We start from the raw sequence: 25194 nt of genomic DNA on the forward strand, positions 1-25194 counted from the left end.
GTTGCTGATCCAGGCTAGGATGCTGTTTGTCTTCTTGGCCACCTGAGCATGAAGAACCCGAACTTTCTATTCATGGAGGGAGAATGTCAGCAAGAGAAACCACTGAGAAACCACAACCGTGGAACCTCCTCAAGCCCCTGTTAGGATCACTTGCAGACAAGAGCCACAGGACACCTCAAAGCAAATGTTTACACTTTGCTCCATAAAGCAGAGTGGGTAAATCAGTGGGAGGAATCTAGCAGGCCCCAAAAGATGACATTTGTGTAAATATCTGCCTCTAACCACTCAGTTCCTAACCCTGGAGGATTTCAAAGTCCATAACTCCTTTTAGCACACCAGCTGCTTCTCCTTCAGCGATGGTGACAGCAGGCTGTGTGAGGCTGACATGACTTGGAGGCAGACCAGGTTTATTTAAAAACAACATTTATATATATTGCCCACAATATTCCAAGTGAAAAGAAGATTAAAACACTTCAGTCAAATATTCAAAAGTTAAGAAATTCCAAAATTTAGGCCACCTGCACAATCCCAACTTGAATTTCTTGTGCCCTGCTGTATCCTGCCACCTTCCATCACAGGCTCACGGTCTGGTTTAGCTGCAGGACCCTTGCCTGACTTGCAGCAGAGCAGAGTGTAGATGATCCTCAGTTAATGAGCAGCTCAGAGACAATATCTGATTCTGTGATTGGTTTTCTTTGTGCTCTGTGGTGTGCAGCCATTTCTGATGAATCACAGAATCACAGAATGGTAGGGGTTGGAAGGAACCTCTGGAGACCATAAAGTCCAACCCCCCTGCCAAAGCAGGGTCACCTAGGGCAGGTCACAGGAATGCATCCAGGTGGGTCTCGAAAGTCTCTAGAGAGACCTCTCTGGGCAGCCTGTTCCAGGGCTCCAGCACCTTCACACTAAAGAAGTTGCTTCTCCTGTTCAGATGGAATCTGCTGGGTTCCAGCTTGTACCATTGCCCCCTGTCCTATCACAGGACACCACTGAAAAGAGACCAGCACCTTCTTCTTGACACCCACCCTTCAGGTATTTATAAACATTGATGAGATCCCCTCTCAGTCTTGTCTTCTCCAGACTAAACAGCCCCAGGTCTCTCAGCCTTTCCTTATCAGACAGATGTTCCAGTCCCTTCATCATCCTCATAGTATCCATTGGACACTCTCTAGTAGATCCCTGTCCCTCTTGAACTAGGGAGCCCAGAACTGGGCACAACACTCCAGATGTGGTCTCACCAGGGCAGAGCAGGGGTGTGCGGAGAACCTCCCTGGGCCTGCTGGCCACACTCTTCTTCATGCACCCCAAGATACCATTGGCCTTCTTGGCTCAAGCATTTGAGCAGCTCCCTGATGGAATGCTGCACTGCAGAACAAGATTCTTCCACCTTTAGAGGTTCTTTCCCCCACCCCCAACCGTTCTAAGATTCTGTGATTCTACTTCACCCAACTCAGACTCTGAGCACATGCAATCAATTTATTCATGGCTTCTCTCAGCTTCACATCACTAATATAGTTTTATGAACTTACTGTCCCAGCATTTCCATTTTATCTTGAGTGGTTGGTGAAAAAAAAAATGATTATGAAGTTGCTGGGAAAATGATTATAAAGTTGTAAAAATATTCATTAATTCAGGATATCTAATTTAGAAGATGAGAGGCTTCTTTCTGTGGAGTGCTTAGCATTATATGGTGCTTTAAATGCTGGAAAGTCAGGTCCAGCTGCAGCTTGAAGTGCACAGAGCTGCTGCAGATCAGATATCTCCTGAAACTGAGAATCCAGAAAATGAGAAACATTCAGTTAATGAACACTTCAGAATAAGGTTTGGTTTGCAGCAGCTCAGCATTGGAATCACTGCAGCAAAGGAAGAAATTGAATCAAGTTGGCTGGGGCTGCAGTTAGCTGCATTAGCACTGAGACCAAGTGAGGTGGTTATCAGCAGCACCAGCACTGCAGAGGCACCCAGGCTGAAAGAGGTGAAAGACTCAAGCATCAGACCAGAAAGAAAAGTGGAAGAGAGGGAGAAGCACCTTCAGACCTTCAGTTACCAGGGTGAGAATCACAGAGTCACAGAATGGTAGAGGTTGGAAAGGACCTCTGGAGATCGTCCAGTCCAACCCCCCTGCCTAGGCAGGTTCACCTAGAGAAGGACACACAGGAACACATCCAGGTGGGTTTGGAATCTCTCCAAAGATGGAGACTCCACCACCTCTCTGGGCAGCCTGCTCTGGTGCTCCATCACCCTTAAATTAAAGAAGTTCCTCCTCTCTATAATTGCCTGAAAGGGGGCTGGAACCAGGTGAGGCTTGGTCTCTTCTCCCTAGTAACAAGTGACAGGACAAGAGGAAACGATCTCAGGTTGCCCCAGGGGACATTTAGTTTAGACATTAGAAGATATTTCTGCACTGAAAGGGTTCTCAACCACCATCCCCATCCCCGGAGGGGTTTAAAAGCCACAGAGACGCGGTGGTGAGGGAGATGGTGTTAAGCACCAGACTCGGTAGAGTTAGAGAATGGTTGGACTGGATGACCTTGGAGGTTTTTTCCAAGCAAAATGATTCTATGATTCTCTGCACAACACCAGTGGAAAAGGCTGATAATTCCCTCCAACAAAGCCTGGAAATCTCCAGACTCATCCCCTGCTTTATGATCAATTAAAACCAGTGATACTGATCGATGCAGCAGCACTGAGGTTGAAGGCAATTGTCTGTTATATGCTGTTAACTGATTCTTTTAAGCAGATTTTTATCTCTCCTAATAAACCCAAACCTTCTGGTTAGGATGGAAGAGAAGAGGAACAACACAGGAGCACTGACACTTTTTTTTTTTGCATAAAGTGATTTCATTTCATTATGTTTGGCTGTAAATTTTGCTCTTCCCCTGCAGTCAGCATTTCTGAAGCTCCCACATGAAGTGGAATTTGGTGGCCTGGCTTTGATGAGAAACTTTGCTCTCAAGGATGAGTTTGCTTTTGTTAATGCATGCCTGCTCAGTTCTAACTAAGGAAAGCCACATTCTTTCCTTGCCCTGCCAAGGTGAAATGGTGACCTGTTCCACATAATGGATTTGGTTCTATCTCTACATGATTTGGTGGTGAGAGACTGGAACAGGTTGCCCAGAGAGGTGGGAGATGCCCCATCCCTGGAACCATTTCCAGGTCAAGCAGTGAAGCTGGTGAAGCTGGTGAAGGGCCCTGAACACAAGCCTTAGGAGAAATGGCTGAGGGAACTGGGGCTGTTTAGACTTCAGAAGAGCAGACTGAGAGGAGACCTCATTTCCCTCTACAACTCCCTCTTGCATGTAACAAATGCTAGGACAAAAGGAAATGGCCTCAAGTTGTGTGAAGGGAGGTTCAGGTTGGATACCAGGAAAAATTTCTTCCCAGAAAGGCACTGGAACAGGCTGCAAAGGGAGGTGGTGGAGTCACCATCCCTGGTGGTGTTTAAAATATGTGAGGGACATGTGTTAGTGGTAATGTCTCAGCAGTAGTAATAAGATTGTGAGCTCCAGGTGAGTGGTTGGGCTTCATGATCTCACCTACAGGTCTCTTCCAATCTCAACAGTCCTATCATTCTATGCTTCTAAGTTGGCTGAGGCTCTGAGCAACCTGCTCTAGCTGCAGGTCCCTGCTGACTGCAGGGGGGTTGGACTATCTGACCTTTAAATGCTCCTTCCAACCAAAACCAGCCTGGGATTCTCTGATTCTACAATGAGAGCAGCACCTTGACAACGGCACAGGCACTGGAGGTAGAAGAGGAGAAAGCAGCACCCTGGGAGTGATCTCCCTGTATCACAAACCTACACTGCAGTGGTATCTGATCTGATTAATTTGTCACTGGCTGTAATTTAAATTTCTAAGAGGAAGGACAATCTGGAAGCATGAAACATTACTAATGGTAACATTTAAGATAGAATCAGCAGTGGAAATGTCAACAACCTGCCTGGGACATCAGAGATTTTCACAGTAATGAGTAAGGAACCTTTCACTGCAGACTGGCAGAGGAGCTTTGGGCCAATTTTCAGAGCATGAAGAACTTCTCAAGGAGTTAGAAATGTTCCTTTTTCTTCCAGCCCTTCAATTATTGTCAGAACATACTATGGTCCTTCCCATAGACATTACAAACTTTGGACAGCATTCAGTGTCAAGAGATCACAAGCATGAAGATACTGTGGTCTAGCTCCTATAGAAATCAAGGGGAGTTGGGCATTCATGGCATCCTGGGATACATTAAAACCAGCAGGTCTAGGGAGATTGTCCTCCCTCTCTACTCTGCCCTAGACAGGCCACATCTGGAGTGCTGTGTCCAGTTCTGGATTCCCCAGTTTAAGAGAGACAGGGAACTACTGGAGAGAGTCCAGTGGAGGCTACAAAGATGCCGAGGGGCCTGGAGCATCTCTGTGAGGAGCAAAGGCTGAGAGCCCTGGGGCTGTTGAGCCTGGAGAAAAACAGACTAAGAGGGGATCTGAGCAATGCTCAGCAAGAGATAAAAGGTGGTGGCCAGAGGGATAGGGCCTGACTCTTCTCAGTGGTGCCCAGGGACAGGACAAGGGACAACTGACACAAACTGGAACCCCGGAGGTTCCATCTGGAGATGAGGAGAAACTTCTTTGGTGTGAGGGTGCTGGAGCCCTGGAGCAGGCTGCCCAGAGAGGTTGTGGAATTTCCTTCTCTGGAGAGATTCCAAGCCCACCTGGCCATTGTGATCCTGGGCAAGCTGCTGTGGGTGACCCTGCTTGAGCAGAGGGGTTGAAATGGATGATCTCTAGAGGTCCCTTCCAACCCCCACCATGCTGGCATTCTGTGAGATAGAGCTGAGAGAAAAATCCACTGTCCCTGGAGGCATTCAAGAAATGCATGGATGTGGCATCTTGGGACACGCTTCAGTGGCCATGGTGGTGTTGGGTTGGTGGCTGGCCTTGATGATCCTAGAGGCCTTTCCCGACCAAAATGATTCCATGAAATATAAACTGGTGGAGATTTGCATTCCCAGGTCCCTGCATATGCACATGTTTGCATCTACATAAATATGGATGTATACAGACACCCTATATATAGCTTTCTCCGTTGACATAAGACTATAGCTCTGCATAAAGAGGAATGTAACAGGAAGCTGCCTGAAATGGGTAAGGCAGAAAAGTTCACTCAGTTAAAAATAAATAAATAAATAAATAACTTGGGGCTGCAAAAAATAAATAGAATTAAGGGCTAACCAGAGCTGCAAGAGCCTTTCTTGGCTTTGTTATCTTCCAGCCCTAGCTGGACGTACAGAGAAATCATTGCAAAGTAAAACCAAAGGAAATTGGGTTTATCCAATTGGGTTTGTCCAAATTTCCTTTGTTTTAAAGGAAATTGGAAATATGCTCAACTAGATGTACAGAGGAATGGATGGCATCTGTCCGTGCTTGCTAGGTTCAAAAGGACCTGGGAGCCCTCGTGGACAACAGGATGAGCATGAGCCAACAATGTGCCCTGGTGGCCAAGAAAGCCAACGGCAGCCTCGTGTGCATAAAGAAGAGTGTGGCCAGAAGGTTGAGGAAGGTTCTGCTGCCCCTCTGTTCTACTTGGTGAAGCTACAGCTGGAGTACTGGGTCCAGTTCTGGGCTCCCCAGTTCAAGGGCAGGGACCTGCCGGAGAGGGCACAGCAAAGGGTGACAAAGATGCTGAGGGGACTGGAACATCTCTGTGAGGAGAGAAGACTGAGAGCATTGGGGCTTTTTAGTTTGCAGAAGAGAAGACTATGGGGGGGATCTCATCAGTGCTGATCAGGGTAGGTGTCAGGAGGATGGGACCAGTCTCTTTTCAGTGGTGCCCAGTGACAGGACAAGGGGTAAGGCGTACAAACTTGAACATAAGAAGTTCCACCTAAACACCAGGAGGAACTTCTTTAGTTTAAGAGTGATGCAGCACTGGATCAGGCTGCCCAGAGAGGTGGTGGAGTCTCTATCTCTGGAGACATTCAAAACCTCCTGGATGCGTTCCTGTGTGACCTTCTCTAGGTTGCCAAGAATCAACATTTTGATTGTGTCAGCCTTTAAGTGCCAAAGTTGGCTCCTTTCTCTGCAGACTGAAGGAAGCAAGGACAGTGGGCAGGTGCAGGTTGTCCACTGGCTGCTGGAGTAATTCCTGGGTGCATAGCAGCCCAACTCTACTTTTTTACCAACTGGACACATCAGGCTTTCTTGTGGCAATCTACCTGGTTACCCATTTCCCCTCATTTAGTATCACATTTTAGAATGGAACTTCCAGGACCTGAAGGAGAGGCTACAGGAGAGCTGGGCAAGGACATTTTACAAGGGCTTGCAGTGACAGGATGAGGGGCAATAGCTCTGAGCTGGAAGAGGGGACATCGAGACTGGAGATTAGGAAGAAATTCTTTACAGTGAGGGTGGTGAGACACTGGAACAGATTGCCCAGGGAGGTTGTGGCTGCCCCCTCCCTGAGGCTGTTTAAGGCCAGGATGGATAAGGCCTTGAGCAACCTGGGCTAGTGGGAGGTGTCCCTGCTCATGACAGGGGATTGGAACTAGGTGATCCTTAGTGTCCCTTCCCACTCAAACCACTGTATCAGTCTAACTCTTTTTGGGCAGGATGCTTCTTCAAGCTTCTGCAAACAAGGACATTCCTATTGGAACAGGCTGCCCAGGGAGGTGGTGGAGGTCTCACCATCCCTGGAGGTCTTCAAGAAACGTGTGGACACGGCACTTGGGGACACAGTTTAATGGCCATAGGGGTTTTAGGTTGATGGTTGGACTCAGTGATCTTAGAGGTCTTTTCCAACCAAAACAATTCTGTGATTCCAAGAAGACAGCCTGCTTCTCGAAGCTGATTTCTTTCTAAAAGTGTGGACATGAGGAAGGTGGCAGAGGGTGGGCTGTGACTTAAACGCAGATGGAAATGCAGAAGAACAGTTGCTTAGCACCTACAAAAGTCAGGCCCACTTCTTCACAAGATATGGATGTATTTAGGTACCCACATTTAGGCATCCACATTTGAATTCTGGCCTCTAAATAACCCAAATGCATGGCAGGTTTGGGGGAATGTGCAGTGGATGCAATAAACAAAGATATTTAAAGCCCTAAGAATCATGCTGTGGTCCTGCAGGGACCAGCTCTCCAGCAGGAAGGGGACGGATCTTGTGCTCCTGGCAGGGGAGCTTTGGCCATCTACTCAGGAATGAAAGGCAGAGATGACCAAAAGGAGCTGTAGAAACTTAATCCCACAAGGATTTCTCAACCAGTGGGATGATAAAGGAGCAGCCAGCAGCCTTCCTGCCTTTGTCTGAGCAAGGGATGCAAATTAAAGACTGGAGCCAGAGGGAATTATCCAACCTAGACAATTTTACGTGGGCACATGTGTGATTTGGAAGAGGTCTGTAAGCAGTGTGTGTGGTGTGGAAGGGGTCTGCGGCAGAATGGGTGCTTTGGAAGGGGTCAGTGGCAGTGGGGGTGCTGCGGCAGGGGTCTGAGGCAGCGTGGGTGCCGTGGCAGGGGTCTGTGGCACCTCCTTCTCTGGGGCTGGATCGATAGCATGCGGCAGGACAGCTCCTGGCAGCATTTCTGGCACATAGGGAAAACAAAAAACCTGTGGCAATGCCAGGCTGTCAGCCAGGAAGAATGTGCTCCCAAAGCACCTGCAAGCTGCAGATGTGCCCTTTACATTCTACTCCATCCCTTCCTGATTAGGAAAACTCACCTGACCAAAGAAGCAAGAAACCACCCCCCACCCCTCCCCTCCGTGTAACGGCAGAGCTGAGGGCAGCAGACAGGAGTGCTGGATTCAAACCAGCAGCTCTCCTCTTTGTCTCAGCCTGCTTTTAACGCCTGCCTGGTGCTAACACCACCAATCTTGGTGTCTGTGACTAACTCCTGGCTTTTGCTGTGGGTGACCTGATTCTGCTCCGCCACGCTCCGCCCAGCTGGGTGAAGCTCCCCCATGTGATCTCCATTCTTCCCCCCTAAATAAAGTTGACAAATTTGGCTGGGCTCAGTGAGCGCTGCTGAGGGTAGAGAGGGGGTGTGTGGAGCTGTTCCACCCTCCCTGCAGCCGCAGCACCCAGAACCTGCCTCTTCAGCACTATCTGCTCCCGCTCTCAAACACCAAAACGGGACCAGACTGGCCACTTAGCAAGCGCTTGGGCAAGCTCCACGGACAGGCTTCAGCACGGGCTGCCAGCCGTGCCACCTTCTGATCTCTCCTCCCTTCCGAGCCGAGAAGATGTGGCTGGAGAAGGTGAGTGCTGCATGGCTGGGAGGGATCCTTTGTGCGGAACCGGGGGCTCCTGAGGAAGGGGAGGAGGGAGGGGGGCAGCCCTCGCAGTTTTTGCCATGGGGACAGCCAACTCCCAACCTTTTCTGCCCCGTTATGCCAAGGGCACGCGTGCCCCTTTCAGACGGAACCTCCCTAACGAGGCGATTTCCCAGCCAAGTTCATTGCCTGGCATGGAGAAAGTCCGGGCACGGGGAAGTGCCCGCTGCAGAGGTGCCGTTTGTCCGGCTGGACTGGCGGGTACCTCACCGGGCACAGCTCCGAGAGCTGCCCTCCCTGCCTCCTGCTCCAGCCCTCCCCCAGCCTTCCAGCCTGGGGCACGGCACAGTGCAGTCCCCGCGGCACCGGGCTGGTACGGCATCGGGCGTCTCATCAGCTGTGTGCGGGGCTGGAACGGCGTGGACGGCACTCAGTCTGCAGGGCTGGCACGGCACAGCTCTGCCACAGCCGGCGTGCAGAGCCGGCACTCAGTGCAGGGCTGGCACGGCACAGCTCTGCCATAGCCGGCGTGCAGAGCCGGCACTCAGTGCAGGGCTGGCATGGCACAGCTCTGCCATAGCCGGCGTGCAGAGCCGGCACTCAGTGCAGGGCTGGCACGGCACAGTTCTGCCATAGCCGGCGTGCAGAGCCGGCACTCAGTGCAGGGCTGGCACGGCACAGCTCTGCCATAGCCGGAGTGTAAGGCTGGCAGCCAGTATGCAGGGTTGGGATGGCATGGCATCACAATACCCAGTATGAGAGACTGGCACTCAGTGTGAAGGGTTGGGATAGCACAGCACCACAGTACCCACCACGTGAGGGTGGCACCCGGTGTGCAGGGTTGGGATGGCACATCACTGTGATACCCAGTGTGAGAGACTGGCACGAGTGTGTAAGGTTGGCATGGGACGGCACTGCAATACCCAGTGTGTGGATCTGGCACTCAATATGCAAGGCTGGCACAGCACAGCACTGCACAGCACAGTACCAGCACATAGGCTGGCACAGCACACACCACCCTGGGCAGCATGGTACCAGCACACAGGCTGGCACAGTGCAGCACTGCACAGCACAATACCAGCATGCAGGCTGGCACATTACACACCACCCTGGGCAGCATGGTATCAGCACACAGGCTGGCACAGCACGGTACCAGTGTGTGAGACTGGCACAGCACAGTTCCAGCATGCAGGACAGAGTGCCCTGGGCAGTGTGGTACCAGTGTGTGAGACTGGCACAGCATGGAGGAGAACAGCACCCACTTCTCACCTCCAGACTGGCCCAGGGCACTCGTTGCCCTACTGGGGCTACCTAGCTGTAGCCAGAGGTGTGACTGTGCCCACCTGAGTACCAGCAGCTCTCCAAACACCCCCCCGGCCCCCATTCACAAAGACATGCAGCATCCTCCCTCACAGCACAACCTCCAAACACCCTCCTCTTCCTATGCAACCAGCATCATCATCTTCATCTCCACCAGGGACCCCTCACCCTTGCCCATTCATAGAACCATAGCATTGTTGGGTTAGAAGAGACCTCCAAGACCGTCAAGGTTTAGGTTGGAGATTAGGAACAATTTCTTTCCTGCAGGTGTGGTCAGGCATTGGAACAGGCTGCCCAGGGAGGTGACAGAGTCACCATCTCTGGAGGTGTTTAGGAAACATGTGGCCATGGCACTTTGGGACAGGGTTTAATGGCCATGGTGGTGTTAGGTCAATGGTTGGACTCAGTGGTCTCCAACTGAAACAATTCTACAGTTCTGTGATTCAACCTAAGATCACCATAGCCATTAAACCGCATCCCACAGTTCCCTTGGCCACTTCTCCGCACGCACCCAAGTCTTCTCCTCAGCTGCCTGTGTCACTTGTCTGCTTTGCTGGTTACCAGCAGCCTCCCCACCTTCTCTTCCTCCATCCATGCACCTGCTCAGCCTTGCTGCCTCTGCAGGAAGGCTGAAGACCTCACCTCATGAGGGGAGAAGGTGGAAGCTGGAACCACCAACGACTGAAGCCAGGAATGTGGAGCTCCTGCGCAGCTCCCTGCTCTCAGATGCACTCTTGCCCATTGGAATGTGATGTGGAGCTAAAAGGAAAGCACAGCAAGCACAGAATGATTACATGAAATCTTTATTCTCTTCTTTTCCTGCCTCGCCCACTCCTTCGGCCTCAGCGCTGGGACCAGCTTGGTGCACGCCAGTTCTGCCCACCCCAGAGAAGCTCTCTGGGTGTTTAGGGAGGGTAATGAGGAGCAAGGAAGGAAGGAAGGGAGGAAGGAAGGAAGGAAAGAAGGAAGAGTGCTTTCTGCTCACCCAGCACTCCTAAATTCCACAAAATCATAGAATCATTTTATTTGGAACAGACCTTCAAGATCATCAAATCCAATCATCAAAACACATTGAACAATCTATCTAGAGGCTGTCCCCAGTCTGTGCTGTGGGACCTGGGGGAAAAAAGGCTCCAGGGATACCTTAGAGCAGCCTTCCAGTACCTGAAGGGGTCTATAGGAGAGCTGGGGAAGGACTTTATACAAGGGCTGGTAGTGCTAGGACGAGGGGGAATGGCTTTGAACTGCAAGAGAGGAGATCTGGGCTGGAGATTAGGAAGAAATTCTTTACAGTGAGGGTGGTGAGATACTGGAACAGGTTGCCCAGGGAGGTGGTGGATGCCCCCTCCCTGGAAGTGTTCAAAGCCAGGTTGAATGGGGCTTGGAGCAGCCTGGTCTAGTGGACGGTGTCCCTGCACATGGCAGGGGGGATGGAAATAGGAGATATGAACTGAAACGTGATCTTATTGCAGAACCATAGAGAGCCACAGGAGCTGCATCTCAAGTGACAGTCATCACACCCCCTCTCAGCCCCTGCTCCCTCCCACCCTTTAACTTCTTTCTCTCCCACAATTTTAAAGGTGAAGCTGCCTGAGCACTGAGTATTTTGTAACCCTAGACTGTGCCTGTCCCTCAGGACCAGCCAGGCTGGCTGGAAGGAGAAGAGTTTTCTTTTGAAATGAGTTGGGTGAATACTTTGAGTGTTCAAACAAGCTTCTGCTCTTTGGCACGTGAGGCAAAAAAAATACATGTTCTCCCTGCGGGAGTTTTGATCTTGGCACATTTTAGATCCAAGAGAAAGCCTGCAAAGCATCCAGTCTGTAATTACTTTCGTTGCTAGCAGGAGGGAAGGAGAAGAATGGAAGGGAGAGATTAAAAAAGGGAGGGGGGTATGAAAGGAGACCTCCTTTCTTCATCTCCCTTTCAAAGGCAATTAGCCCAGGATCAGAACCCACCTCTACCTGCAAAGAAACCGAGGTGTTAATGAAAAGGCCACCCATTGCCTTCAGATCTTCTTTTGTTGAGCAAGCTGAAGCACTAGCGTGGGGCAGGGGATTGTTTGCACTCCAGGATTTGGGTTTTCATAGAATCCTAGAATTGTTTGGGTAGAAGGGACCTTAGAGATCACCTAATTCCAAGCCCTCTGTCACGGGCAGAGACACCTTCCACTAGAGCAGGTTGCCTGTCTTTGAACACTTCTAGAATTAGAGCTTCCACAATTTCTCTGGGCAAGCTGTCCCAGTGCCTCACCACCCTCAAGGTGGAAGAATTTCGTCCTCATGTCTAATCTAACCCCACCTTCTTTCAGTTTGAAGCCCTCAGCCCTCATCCTGTCACTCCATGCCTTTGTCAGAAGTCCCTCTGCAGCTCTCCTGCAGCCCTTTCAAATCCTGAAAGGCTGCTCTGAGGTCTCCTTCTCTTCTCCAAGCTGTAGAGAAGAGGAGGTCCTCACAGGAGAGGTGCTCCAGCCCTCAAATCATCTTTGTGTCCTCCTCTGGGAGGATAATAAACTCTATTTAATCAATACAGACTAAGGGAAATATTTAGAGGCTCCAACTGTAATCACAGGATGGAACTGCCCCTGATTTTGAAGGGGTGTCAAAAGAACAGCATAGAATGTTGTGCCAAGAAAAGGAACTAAATTGCCCAAAAGTTAACCTTGAAGAATAATTTCAAAGGGGAAAAATCACAGAATCACAGAGTCCTAGAATGGTTTGGGGCTGAACGGAACCTCAGAGGTGTTCCAAGCCTCTGCCGTGGGTAGGGAACCCTTTCACTAGACCAGGTGGCTCAAATCTTCATCCAGCCTGGCCTTGGAACACCTCCAGGGAGGGAGCATCCACATCCTCCCTGGGCAGCCTGTTCCAGTGTCTCAGCACCCTCACTGTAAATAATTTCTTCCTAATCCCTAGTCTAAATATCCCCTGTTCCAGCTCAAAGCATTTGCCCCCCATCCTAGCATAAAAGAAGCCACATTTTAGAGGACACATTTTTTAGCTGCTGCTAGAAGACTGTTCCTTCAGAAGGTAAAATAAAGAATGACTTATGAGGAAAATCCACCCTGGTGCAGGGTGTGCTGCTCTGAGAATAACAATCTCAATCTGTTTTTAAGCTGCAGTGGAGCTCATGCTGAAGTGAGTACCATGAAGGAACAGAATAGTTTAGAGATACAGCAGTTTGCCAAGATTAAAAGGGGGGGAGGGGGAATCCAAAGCTGTCCCCAAACACAAGCAGGTGAAAGGCATGAGCCTCCACATCCCTTCCTACCAGGTTTTATTACAGCATGCCTCAGCCCCAGCCTGTGGGGAGCACTTAAGACACAGCTTTACAGCTGCCCTCAAAATGTCATACAAGGATTTCATTGATCAGGGTGATAAACTTCCCTCACACCACCACACAGACAAGAAGGCTGCAAGACGTGTAGCACAGGTGCATTGGAGGAGCACTGGTGTAAGGAGGGAATTCATCGAGCATTCAGTCTCTAACATCACTTGGAAGGTTGCTCCTTGCTAACATGAGGCCTTGAGCAAGCTGCTCTAGTGGAAGGTGTCCCTGCCAAGGCCAGGGGGATTGGAACTAGATGAGCTCCAAGGTCCTTTCCAACCCAAATCATTCTATGAATCTATGAACCAGCAACTTCCACCAGGGTTTGGACTCCATGCAGGCGAAAGAGAGCATTTGCCCACTCATGCAGTTACAAGAAAGCTGTAATCACACCTAGAAAGCTGCTGCTCTTTAGCACATCACACTTACAGGGAATTAATACTTCATTACTATTTAGTTATACTAAATTAAAATACACTCCCTGTACTGAAATACTGCCTTCAGTTTTGAGCCCCTCACTCGAAGAAGGACATTGAGGTGCTGGAGCAATGAAGCTGGTAAAGGGTCTGGAGAACAGGTCTGGTGAGGAGCAGCTGAGGGAACTGGGGCTGTTCATCTGGAGAAGATATGTCTGAGGGGAGACCTTCTGGATCTCTACCATTCCCTGAAAGGAGGTTGAAGCCAGGTGAGGGTTTGTCTCTTCTCCCAAGAAACAAGCAACAGGACAAGAGTAAACGGCCTCAAGATGCCCCAGGGGAAGTTTACGTTGGACATTAGAAGAAACCTCTTGACTGAGGGCTCTCAAAGACTGGCACAGGCTGCCCAGGGAGGTGGTTGAATCCTCATCCCTGGAGGCGTTTAAAAGCCACAGAGATATGGTGCCGAGGGACCTGGTTTAGCCCCGGCCATGGCAGAGTTTGAGAATGGCTGGACTGGGTGATCTTAGAGGTCTTTTCCAACAGAGATGATCCTGTGATTCTGACTCTATGATTCTATACAGTTGTGAGAAGTCATAACTTCAGCAGGATGAAAAATCTGTGGGATGAATATCAGTGGGAAGAACATCAGTAATTTCAGTGAGATAAGTAAGTGGGATGAATAAAATCAGTGGGATGAAAAATCCATTTCAGAGAGAGTCTAAATGTAGAACACACCAGGTCTGTTGCTTCAATCACTCCACATTTCAGGCATTACTTAATTAAGTAATTTCAACCTTAAAAATCTGCGTTAGCTCCATATGTGTTCTCTATAAGCTCAATGCCCAGGAAAACAGTGTGTTAAGCACAGATACCTGCCCATCCGAGTTCTTCAGGAGCACAAGAGCCATCCCACAGCCTCCAACTTCCACCTGAGTCAACAGAACCTGTTTTGCTCAGCATCCCTCAGTGCAGGGGTAAGATGACATCAGGTTACGCTCCAAAATAACTTCCTTTTGTCCTACACAAGCTGTCCCTCAAAGCTATCCAAGTCCTCTGCAGCTTTAAGAAGAATCAGGATCCCTTTAGATCTTGATCCTTTTATAGGAGCAAGGCTGAGCTTTCTGTTGGCTTAGGGATCTGAGCGGCGCTGGAACCAGTTAGAGCTCCCAGCCTTTTTTCTCCTCTTGCATAAGGGAGAAGCAAACCTCAAGCGGAGTGAAGACAGAACTGCTAAAAGCAGAGTTTTCTTGCTCACCAAGATAAAAACAGTTGGAGGCTAGGGCTAGGATTTTATGCACTTAATTAAAAGATTAATTGACTTGCTTATTAAGTTGCCAGCTCTATCGCTGGATGTAATTACAAGGGGTTTATGCAAACCAAGCTTGTAAGGGTGACTATGTGTGAAAATCAAATAGGCATCTTTTTGGTTTTGTTTTTCTTTTGTTTTGACATTAACAGCCTGAAAGATAAAGCCATAAAAAGAGGCTGTTTGATTTTTGAGCTCCTGAGATGAATCTCTTGGCGTGCCACAGCTACGACCCCAGCGACGCCACAACCACCCTGGTGTTTATTATTTAAGCCCACACCCTGAAGCACACACAACCTACTGGGAAGAGGAAGCCCAGCTGCTTCTCAGCTGGAAGCTGATCACCACTTTAGGCTTGAAACCTTGAGAGATCCAAAAGGATTTTAAGCAGGCAAAGATAAAGCCAGATGTGCACCAGTATGTACACAGGTTGTCAAGAGGGCATGGGTGAGATTCTGTGCATATTTAAAACACTGCTCAAACCTGGCCCTTGGGTCTTCCTCATCGGTTCAGAGAAGACCTCATTGCTCTCTACAACTCCTTGAAAGGATATTGCAGTTGAGGTGGGGGTTGATCTCTTCTCCCTAATATGAAGTGCACCAGGGGAAGATTAGGCTGGAGGTGAGGAGAAAGTTCTTCACAGAGAGAGTTGTTAACCATTGGAATGGGCTGCCCAGGGAGGTGGTGGAGTCACCGTCCCTGGAGGTGTCCAAGAGGGGACTGGACATGGAACTTGGTGCCATGGTTTAGTCATGGGGTCTGTGGTGACAGGCTGGACTTGATGGTCTTTGAGGTCTCTTTCAACCTTGGTGATTCTGTGATTCTGTGAAGAGGAAATGGCCTGAAATAGTGCAAGGGGAGGTTTAGCTTTGACATTAGGAACAATTTCTTCGCTGCAAGAGTGGTCAGGCATTGGAACAGGCTGCCCAGGGAGGTGGTGGAGTCACCATCCCTGGAGGTATTCAAGAAATGTGGCCATGGCACTTTGGGACATGGTTTAATGGCCATGGTGGTGTTGGGTTGAAGGTTGGACTCAATGATCTTAGAGACTTTTCCAACCAAAACAATTCTATGATTCTAGGATGCAGTGAGGAATAACCACACTGCCTGCTTTTTAAAGCCTTCCCTGCCTTCTCTCCTCCTATTCCTTCTTCCTTTCCCTCCCTCCTTCTTGTCCCTGCTTTGCTTTGCTCTCCCTCCTGGCTTTCACAGCAGTTTAGTGCAGGAGTGTATCAGTAGGTGTCTCGCCACACGGGCTCAGAAGGAGGAGGTAAGGCTCGTTTACATCGCAGGTTTACAACGCCAGGAATGCCTTTCCTACAAATGTTTTTACATCAAAAAGATGCAAATGTGGGGAAAGGAGGCACATTCCTCCCTAATGCCATAAAAATGGAAGAGACAATTTGAAAGGCAGCAGGGAAATTTCAAGCAAGCTGAAGGCAGAAAGCAAGCAAGCCTGAAACTGTATTAAAAAGCCAATATCCATTTAAGATGATATGAACACTGGAAGTAATTCAGCACTTGAAAATGCAGCTTGGGGATGGATGAATGCATGACACACACACACAAGAACAGGAGAAAAAGAGCCTCCTACTGAAATCAAAGAGGGTTTTGATATTAGTTCACAAGGAGCAGGCTTATAGTTTCAGGTCAGTCACCTGCCCTTCGGATAGATGGTTTTGTGCTCCTTGGAGAGCAGTGTCACACATTACTATCTCTTGCTGCTGGTTTGTGTGTCCTTATCAGGCATTCTGACTTGATTGATACCATCAGGAAGTCAAAGGAAGTTTGAGTCAGCCCAAGGGCCAGCTCTGCACAATCAGCTTCCCTTCAACACAATAAGCCTGCAGCAGCTCACCCATGATTTCTGGCCTTCATTCCTCCCATGAAGCTGTGTTAACCGAAGCACAGAATCAGAAACCAGAATTACCCTAGCAATAAAACAACTCCAACAACAGCCAGTTAAAACTTCATACAAGCCTGGTCTCCACCTGGCACTTTGACTCTTTTTTTTTTTTAAGGATTCAATGCAAATCATCATTACTCTGTCCAGTATAACATTTACAGTAAGGGTGGTGAGGCTCTGGAAAAGGTTGCCCAGAGAGGTTGTGGATGCTGCCTCCCTGGAGGTGTTCCAGACCAGGTTGGATGAGGCCTCGAGCAACCTGGGCTAGTGGAAGGTGTCCCTGCCCATGGCAGGGGGGTTGAAACTGGATGATCTTTAAGGTCCTTTCCAACCCAAACCATTCCATGACTATCATTGTCACTAAGTCACTTGTAAACAGAGGCAGGTTTTGCCCTTATAAGAAGAGAGGAGTCTCAGTTGAATCAACAAACTGTTGATCAACATTCTTATCTCTTTTCAGTAATTCAGCATTTGAGAGATGCCCATAACCTGAATTAATATTTGAGACATTGATTTTTGTTACTGTAATTTCTTTAATTCCCCTCACAGAAATTACATCCAAACTGCTCATACTTTCCACCCCCCCGAAGTACACCAAGCCTCAAAATGATATCTGCCTCTACATTGTTGGAGTCCTCAGAGGCACAGAGGTCAAGGTTGAAGAAGAAAAGGGAAGACAATGAAAGGCTAAATGCCTGTCCAAATGCCTGTTCCAAAGCAAGAAGCAGGTTTTGTCCTCCCCAGGTTGTATTCTAAACATTGGTTTGTTCAAAGAGAGATGAAAACATGAGCCAGGGAAGCAAAGTCCATCCCTAGGCAAGGATATGTACCACATCAACAGCTTCTCCTATGTATCAAAGTAAACTATCACTATTTCCAGCTTCCAGATATCATTTCCTTCCCTGAGAAGCTCCTCCCAACAAATCAGCATTTCCAGACCATAAAGAGGCACTCAGACTGTTTGTGTGACTACCTGAACTTTCTCTCCTACATTTTGTTCAGTGCTAGTGGGAATTTAATGTGCCTAGTCCTGAGATACCACTTGGCATGTTCAGACAAAACACATTGAGGGCTCCTGACTCACACAAGAACAACAAAACAAGGTAAGAATGTTTGATTCTCTGCTGTTGAGTCAAATTAGAGCATGGACAATGAAGAACATTTGGAGGTTTTTTTAATGGCAAGTTCCCTCAGGAGAGCACATCAACATTGAAGCTGCAGTAGATGAAGCCTGACTCGACTCCAAAGGTGGTTTTGTGTGACTACAGGTAACATGGGTAGTGTTCTCCAAATCTAGAGGTACAACTCTTTCTCATCAACTGCAGTCTCAGCAGGACATTGCCACAGGAGCTGGTGCCAAGGTATTTAACTCACATGGTCTCCCGAGTGCTGAGTGGAGGTGAATGATCAGTGAATCACAGAGCTGCTTTGGTTGGAAAAGACCTCCCAGATCATCAAGCCCAACCTTCAAACTATGACCACCATAGCCATTAAACCATGTCCCAAAGTGCCATGCCCACATTTCTTGGACACCTCCAGGGATGGTGACTCCACCACCTCCCTGGGCAGCCTGTTCCAGTGCCTGACCACTCTTGCAGCAAAGAAATTGTTCCTAATCTCCAACCTAAACCTCCCCTGGCACAATTTCAGGCCATTTCCTCTCATTCTATCACCTGATACTAGATACTGACTTCCCTCAACCTTTAGACAACACTCTAATGCAGGCAAGGATGCCATTGGACTTTACAAGAGGACAATTCTAGCTCATATTGAGCTTGGTGTCCACCAGAACCTCTCCAAAATCAAGATGAACAACATCTACTGCTCTCCTTCACCCACTGGGCTAATCATTTCATTGTAGAAGGCCACTAGGTTGGTCAAAGTTATTTTCCTCTCTCATATATCCATGCTGACTACACTCAACTACCTTCTTGTCCTTAGTATGTCTGGAAATGGTTTCCACAAAATTTGCTACATCACCTTCCTAAGGCTTGCCCTCAAGAAGCTTAAAAGCAAGACAGCCTAGAATGTGGTGGCAGCAGACACTGAGTGGTTTAGTCATACTCAAGAGCCTGCAGCAGAGCCATGAAGAGAATCATAGAATTATTAAGGTTGGGAAAGTTCTCTAAGATCTTCAAAGCCAACCATTAACCCACCACTGCCAGATAAGCACTAAACCATGTCCCTCAGCACAACATCCTCAGATGCTGGCTTGAGCAGCAGGGATTTATCCATAAAAGCAGATTCCTGCTCCCAATGCAGCTCTAAATGCAGCTGCAGCACAGCAGTACTTTGCAGACTAAAGCTTTTTAAGAGCATTCCAGAACTGATGGAGAAATGGAGTCACAAATAACATCCACTCACCTTCTTGGAACACTACCACACAGTCCCAGCTGCTAATGGTTTGCTTTCTTTTCTGTTCCCCACAGGAATCTGATAGCTGTGGATATAGATGAGACCAGAGACAGGTTCAGGCAAGTATGACAAGATCTGATTTTCACTAGTGCTGAGGCATTCCACCCTCCTGGACTTCAGGTGGTTGATGGAAACATTGTTGTGCCATAAATCAGAAAAGTATTTCACAGGTTTTTAAGGTATTTTATTGCAGTTTCTTTCCTTTGGCTGCTTAAGAAAGGTGTTGAACGCAGGCCAAGCAGCACAGAAATATCCTGTTGTCATCTTACTGGCTCAAGAGCAGCCTTGAGGAGAAGGACTTGGGGGTGTCAGTTGATGAAAAGCTCCCCATGAGCCAGCAATGGTGGCTGGCAGCCCAGAAAGCAGCTGTGTGCTGGGCTGCATCCAAAGCAGTGAGAGCAGCAGGTCAGGAGGGGATTCTGCCCTTCTGCTCTGCTCTAGTGAGACCCTGCCTGGAGCACTGCAGCCAGTCACGGGGGCCCCAGCACCAGAAGGACATGGAACTGTTGAAGCAGGTCCAGAGGATGCCATAAAGATGATCAAAGGGCTGGAGAACCTCCCCTGTGGGGACAGGCTGCAAGGGTTAGGGCTGTTCATCCTAGAGAAGGCTCTGGGGAGACCTTAGAGCAGCCTTCCAGTGCCTGATGGGAGCTACAGGAGAGATTGAGGGAATACTTTTCACAAGGGTTTATAGTGACAGGATTAGGGACAGTGGATTTGAGCTGGAAGATTTGATCTGGATTTGAGAGTGGATTGAGACTGGAGATTAGGAAGAAATTCTTCACAGTGAGGGTGGTGAGACACTGAAACAGGTTTCCCAGAGAGGTTGTGGATGCCCCCTTGCTGAAGGTGTTCATGGCCAGGCTGGATGGGGCCTTGAGCAACCTGGTCTGGTGGAAGGTGTCCCTGCCCATGGCAGAGGGGCTGGGACTAGATGATCTTTAAGGTCCTTTCCAACCCAAACCACTCTATGGTTCTGTGATTCTATGATAACCTCCTGCTCCATGACTTGGGAGCAGTGCAACATGTAGGTATCCATCAAAGAAGTGCTGGGATTTTCAGTCAGCTTTACACACCCCTCTTTGTTCTGTCCTAAAGCACACCAAAATCTCCCTTTGAAACTTTCTTTAAAACCCACATTTATTTGTGACTATGTGAACATATTGTTCCAAACTGGCAAGCACTGCTCATTTACATCTCTGAACATCAACAGAATGCTGATCTATAGTAAACAGCCTTTATTACCACCAAGAACTGCTGCTAATTAGCAAGAAGGACCCTTGGTTCTCTGCTAGCCTGAGAAGGATGAACCACAGATTCCTAGGAAGAGGGTGGGTTACAATTGCACCCCATCAAGTGGAGCATCTCCAAACAATTACGCTGCAAGGTCTCTAAAGCCTAATTCTGGCCTTCAAGCAGGGTAGAGGGAGTTTAGAGCAACCTGTTATTGGAAATAAATAGCTCTGAGAGGGCTTGCAGCTCCTTGGAGTTAAATATCCTGGGGTCAGATATGTCTATCCTGAGTGGAAGCCAATCAGGAAGAGCAGAACAGCCCTGTTCCTCATCAGATTTAACTCTAAAATCAGTCTTGGAACAGGGTAAAGAATTTCACTGTAAAGAATTTCTTCCTAACCTCCAGTCTAAATCTCCCCTCTTCCAGCTCAAAGTTGCTGTTCCTTGTCCTGTCACTCCATGCCTTCTCAGTACCTTTGGGTACTGAAAGGCTGCTCTAAGGTTTCCCTGGAGTCTTCTCTTCTCCAGACTGAACAGCCCCAACCCTCTCAGCCTGTCCCTGTAGGAGACAGGATTTGCCATGTATCAAAGCCAAGTGACTTATTTGAAATTCCACCAGACTTATGAAAGAGTGAGGGTTTTAAATCCTAGATTACAGCTGGCTGCCTTGAGGGGAGCTAACCTCTTAAATAATCCTGTGCTGTTTTTCACCCAGGTCATTTTGCCAGATTCCAGACTTGCAATCAGTGAGGACATCTCCTAAACTCCAACATAAGGAGGACCAAAACCCCAAATCAAAATCCTCTCCAGACAAGCTGAGTCTGAGAGCAGATATCAAAGAAGAGGGGGAAAGAACCCCCCCTGGCTAATAACAGGAGAGCTTCTGGTTTGTGGCTGATTTTTCTCAATGCCTGTGATGTTAGCAAAACCAATCCTGCCCCTCAGTACAAGAATATGCTTTTGATTTCCTTCACTTTTGGGAATATCTGGGGGCAGGAAAAAACCACAAACAACTTCTTGATGAACTAATTCCTAAGCTATAAACTAAAGTCATTGCAGTGCTTGTTTTGCTTCGAAGCCTGAGGATAAGCCCTGCCATCAACATGTTGCTGGAACAATTGATTTGATTTTCTTCAATTCTCCCTTCAAGAAAACAAAGATTCCCCAACTGGCAGGCAGCTGAGCAGCACCTTCTGACTTCCCACCTTTGGATATTGACGAGCTGTGCTGTCGCTGTGGTGAGCCACGGGGGCTTCCTCCTACACTCCCTAGCTTCATAACCCAACGAAGCCTCTGAGCATCCCCTGTGCCTGGAGAACCCGAGGAGAACACTCTCTCATGAATGACACAGGGTACGGGGGAATCACAGCTCTTCCTTCTGCAGTGGCTCTGAGTGACAACAGCTGCTGAATCCCAATGAGGCCCAAGTTTAAGGAACTCCCTGTACCTGCACTTCTGGCCTCAACAGACTATGAGAACTTTGCCCCACTGAACACAACGAGAGACGCTGAAACGAAGCAGCTGGAGGGGTCCCTCTCCTCCACTATCGCCCTGGTAGTAGTGCTGGTTATCATTTTCTCTTTGATAATGACATCCCTCCTCACCTACTGCTTTCACAAGTGGAAACTGAGAAGTAAAAAACTGCAGAGAGCACAAGAGGAGTATCAGAAAGATCACGAAAAGAGCATTTTCCAAAGCACATCTGGACTTGTTTCATAAAGAAAACCCCAACGGCATCCACCACCAAATGCTCTTGCAGAACCTGCTAAAAGAACAGCAACTATGACATTTCCAAGCAACCCCCTCCTTGTTTTATCTCATTTCTAAGAGTTGTTAGCAGTTTGGAGAATTTCCTACAGCTTTATTAGACATATATATATATATAAATATATTTCTATATTTAGCCTCATTTGTGCGAAGTAAACCCGATCCAATCCTGCATTTTCAATCTCTCTTGTGTTACTGAAAGAGGGCACTCAAAGCTGTGCTCATTCAAGAATCCACTGGGCCAGGAAAGGAAAAAGGTCAGATTTTGGCTAATGCAAGAAGAAACAGATGAGGAGAGTCAGAGAACTACTGGAGAGAGTCCAGTGGAGGCTCCAAAGATGCTGAGGGGCCTGGAGCATCTATGTGAGGAGAGTAGACTGAGAGCCCTGGGGTTGTTGAGCCTGGAGGAGAGCAGCCTGAGAGGGGATCTGATCAATGCTCAGCAAGAACTAAAGGGTGGGGGGCAAGAGGATGGGGCCTGACTCTTCTCAGTGGTGCCCAGGGACAGGACAAGGGGCAGTGGGCACAAACTGGAACCTGGAAGGTTGCAAGTGAACAGGAGGAGAAAATTCTTTGTTGTGAGGGTGCTGGAGCCTTGGAGCAGGCTGCCCAGCGAGGCTGTGGAGTCTCCTATGGAGAGCTTTCAAACCTACCTGGCCATTGTGACCCTGGGCAAGCTGCTGTGGGTGCCCCTGCTTGAGCAGTGGGGTTGGATTGGCTGATCTCCAGAGGTCACTTCCAACCCCATGCTGGAGACTGAAAGGGTGATTTTGTGATGAAAACCCATGCAGTTGTGTTGTCTTGCATTGAACAGCTAATCAGGATGAAGCTTTTGAAATCCAGGTGGAGTTTTCAGGAAATCAGATCCCCAGATACCCCACAGTAGAAGCCTGTAGCATGAGAAGTCTTTGTGTCCATGTAGAAAGCATACAGGACTGAGCCCTAAATGTGTGAACAGGTAGCAAGCTAGTATTCGTTGGAGCAAGTCCAGAGGAGGGCCACAAAGCTGATCCAAGGGCTAGAACACCTCTGCCATGAGGATAGGCTGAGGGAGCTGGCATTGTTCAGCCTAGAGAAGACTCTGGGGAGACCTTATAGCTGCCTTCTAATACCTGAAGGGATCCTCCAGGAAGGCTGGAGAGGGATTTTTCATAAGGGTGTTTAGCAGGAGGACAAGAAGGAATTATTTTAAGCTGAAGGACAGTAGGTTTAGACTGGATCTTAGGAAGTTTTTTAAGAATGGAACAGGTTGCCCAGGGGCTGTGGATGCCCCCTTCTTGAAGGTTAGAATAGAATAGAATAGAATAGAATAGAATAGAATAGAATAGAATAGAATAGAATAGAATAGAATAGAACCGAACCAGACCAGGTTGGAAGAGACCTTTGAGATCATCAAGTCCAACCTATCACCCAACATTATCTAATCAACTTAACCATGGCACCAAGCACCCCATCCAGTCTCTTCCTAAACACCTCCAGTGATGGTGACTACACCACCTCCCTGGGAAGCACATTCCAATGGCCAATCACTCTTTCTGTGAAGAACTTCTTCCTAACATCCAACCTAAACCTCCCCTGGCCAGGTTGGATGAGGCCTTAAACAACTAAATCTAGTTTATAGGTGTGCCTGCCCATGGCACAGAGGTTGTAGAGGATGATCTCCAAGGTCCCTTCCAACCTAAGCCATTTGATGATTGTATTTCCTTCAGGTAGGGCTCGGTGCTGGGAGGTGCTGGCAGCATTCCAAGCACAAGTGGATGAAGGACACGCAGCTTCCCAAGGGAAAGAGCAGGCCCCGACTGCACTTTTTAAAGTGGGCTTGTGATGACTTTTTAACCCAGCCCTGCCCTGGTGTGTTTCTGTTTTCATAGCCTGTAATCTGATGTCACAGGAAGCCAGGCAGATCTCTTGTGATGCAGCCTACCAGCAGCAACAGTTGCTACCAGAGTGACGGGTGCGCTCTTCATCTATGTCGTCGTTTGAAACCAGCAGAGAACAAGCAAAAAAAAAACCCAAACCCCAACCAAAATCCCTGCTGCCCTATAGAGCTTGCCTGCAACTAACCATTCATGCTGTGATGTATTTTTAAACAAGCTATAATACTGTGATGATGCTGTAAACTTCACTTCTGTAGGCAAAACAACGGCAAGGATGTTCTGTTTAAAACCGTCAAGATGAAGGATGTAAATGTTCTGAAAGTGCTATCAACTTGAAAACAAACACACACACACACACAAAAAGGGGGGGGGGGGGGGAAGATGAACTTGCACAGAACATTCTAGAGGATTCTGTGAACGTGCTCCAGCTAGTATTTTGCAGAGGGATTTATGGCTCATACACACTTGTCTATGTGAGAACAAACAGTACTATTTTATTACAAAATAAAGACATGAATAAATAAGCAGTGGATGGCCATGGGCAGACACTGGAAAATGCTTGCTGGGTGTTCTTTTTTTAAGGGATCCTGATCAGTTCCACAGCTGATTGGAAAAAGAGGGGACCCTGGCACCTTGTTGACAGGTCTGTGTCCCCAAAGAAAGGCAATGAAGGTAGGGAAGGGTCTGGAAAATGAGAAACGTCTGGAGAAGGGTCTAGAGAACGAGGAGGGGCGGCTGGGGCACAAGGAAAAGGGTCTGGAAGACTTGTTAGGAGCAGCTGGGGGAACTGGGATTGCTCAGCCTGAAGAAAAGGAGGCAGAGGGGAGACCTTCTGGCTTTCTACAACTCACTGAAAGGAGGCTGGAGCCAGGTGGGGGTTGCTCTCTTAGAATCATAGAATCAATAAGGTTGGAAAAGACCTCAAAGATCAGCACTCTTCTCCCAAGGAACAAGTGATAGAAAAAGAGGAAACAGCCTCAAGCTGCCCCAGGGGAGGTTTAGATTCACCATGAGGAACAATTTCTTCCCCTTGAGAGTTTTCAAGGTGTGGCCCAGGCTGCTCAGAGCAGTGGTAGACTCCCCATCCCTGAAGGGGTTTCAGAGCCATGGAGATGTGGTGATGAGGGACATGGTTTAGTGGTGACCTAGCAGTTAATGGTTGGACTTGATCTTGGAAAGTCTTTTCCAGTCTTAAGGATCCTATGATTCTGTACACTCATCTCCCAACCTTCCCCCATACAGATCATGCTACACACAGTGGTGGATAAGGTCATGAGAACCAGTTGTGGAGGCAAAGGGGAGTCAGCTAGCTGCACAAACCCAAGGCAGATGTACTCCTACCATTAGTAGATGTCTTCACAAAAATACAGCCCATTTCTCAGAC

The 25194-nt window shown here is 48.3% G+C and overlaps 1 long non-coding RNA gene across 1 annotated transcript; it reads left to right on the forward strand.

Moving 5' to 3' along the window:
• Window positions 1-7999: 7999 nt before the first annotated feature.
• Window positions 8000-24383, forward strand: LOC137447931 (uncharacterized). Its single transcript, XR_010988946.1, has 3 exons — window positions 8000-8228; window positions 18948-18992; window positions 20882-24383. It is a non-coding gene; the product is annotated as an uncharacterized lncRNA (long non-coding RNA).
• Window positions 24384-25194: the final 811 nt, after the last annotated feature.

This window comes from Melanerpes formicivorus, unplaced genomic scaffold (assembly GCF_026170545.1).
Source record: "Melanerpes formicivorus ecotype bairdi unplaced genomic scaffold, bMelFor1.0.p_v2 SCAF_22, whole genome shotgun sequence".
NCBI lineage: Eukaryota > Metazoa > Chordata > Aves > Piciformes > Picidae > Melanerpes > Melanerpes formicivorus.